The 919-nt window shown below is 33.2% G+C and overlaps 1 long non-coding RNA gene across 1 annotated transcript; it reads left to right on the top strand.

The window, feature by feature from the left end:
* Positions 1 to 439: 439 nt before the first annotated feature.
* LOC108379635 (uncharacterized) lies at positions 440 to 695 on the top strand. The gene is made up of 2 exons (XR_001849499.1): positions 440 to 551; positions 616 to 695. It is a non-coding gene; the product is annotated as an uncharacterized LOC108379635 (long non-coding RNA).
* Positions 696 to 919: the final 224 nt, after the last annotated feature.

Below are 919 nucleotides of genomic sequence, written 5' to 3'. Positions count from 1 at the left end.
TTAATTAATATGTAGTGATCTACGAGATCAAACGCTTTTGAGAAATCGAAAAAAACTCCAGCTACACCTCTATACCCTGCGTCAAGCCCTTCACATATGTGATCAATAAGATTTAACACTGCCTGTTCCGTTCCAGCTCCCTTTCTAAATCCAAACTGTCACACAAATTATTTTATTTTTGCTGTTTATGCTTTTACGCCTGTTTCCGACCATTGTTTTTATGTACACAAAAAAGAGAAACTGACTTAGCTACTATGATTCCCATGTCATCGGTGGAGCAAGTGCAGGCTATTGAAACCAAGCTTAAAAATAAAGCTTACCCTGACGCAATGGTAACATTATGATATTGATATAAGTATATCTAATTTGTAATTAACACTCTTTCTTCGATATGTAGTTTGGGCTTTTAGCAAGAGCAAAGGGCACCAAAGGAACAGTTGACGGAGTTATGCATGGCTTGTTCACAGATGACACCGTGGTAAATTTTAATTTAGAGCGAAGAGCAGGCAAGTTCCCACTTGTTGGTCTTAAAGAGACTGAGCTCCTCTTTGGTTAGTATCTATGTAACAGAAAAAATAATATCTACAAGTTGATAACAATAAATTCATTTATTAGATATTTTACCAGAAAAATCGAAGGAGGACGTTCGCACTTTAATGCGAAAATACATAACTTTAAGTCATAATAGAAATAATAAAAAATATATATATCAATAAAAAAATTTAAGTAACAGTGTAGAATAAGTACATATACGTAAGAAACTGTAAATAGCAACATTAAGTTTTTTAGAAGCATTACGGGTGTTCAGAATCTGGTGCATATAATCTTGCAAATGCATATCTGTGGACTTTAAAAAAAAGCATGTAAGTCCGTTGTTTTTGTTACTAAGACCTTAAAATTTTTATTGAAGGTGTATTTT

This window comes from Rhagoletis zephyria, unplaced genomic scaffold (genome assembly GCF_001687245.7).
Source record: "Rhagoletis zephyria isolate East Lansing unplaced genomic scaffold, Rhagoletis_zephyria_1.1 Rzeph_scaffold_16885, whole genome shotgun sequence".
NCBI classification, from domain to species: domain Eukaryota; kingdom Metazoa; phylum Arthropoda; class Insecta; order Diptera; family Tephritidae; genus Rhagoletis; species Rhagoletis zephyria.
The sequence above is the reverse complement of the archived record's forward strand: the minus strand, read 5'-3'. Positions and strand labels throughout refer to the sequence as shown.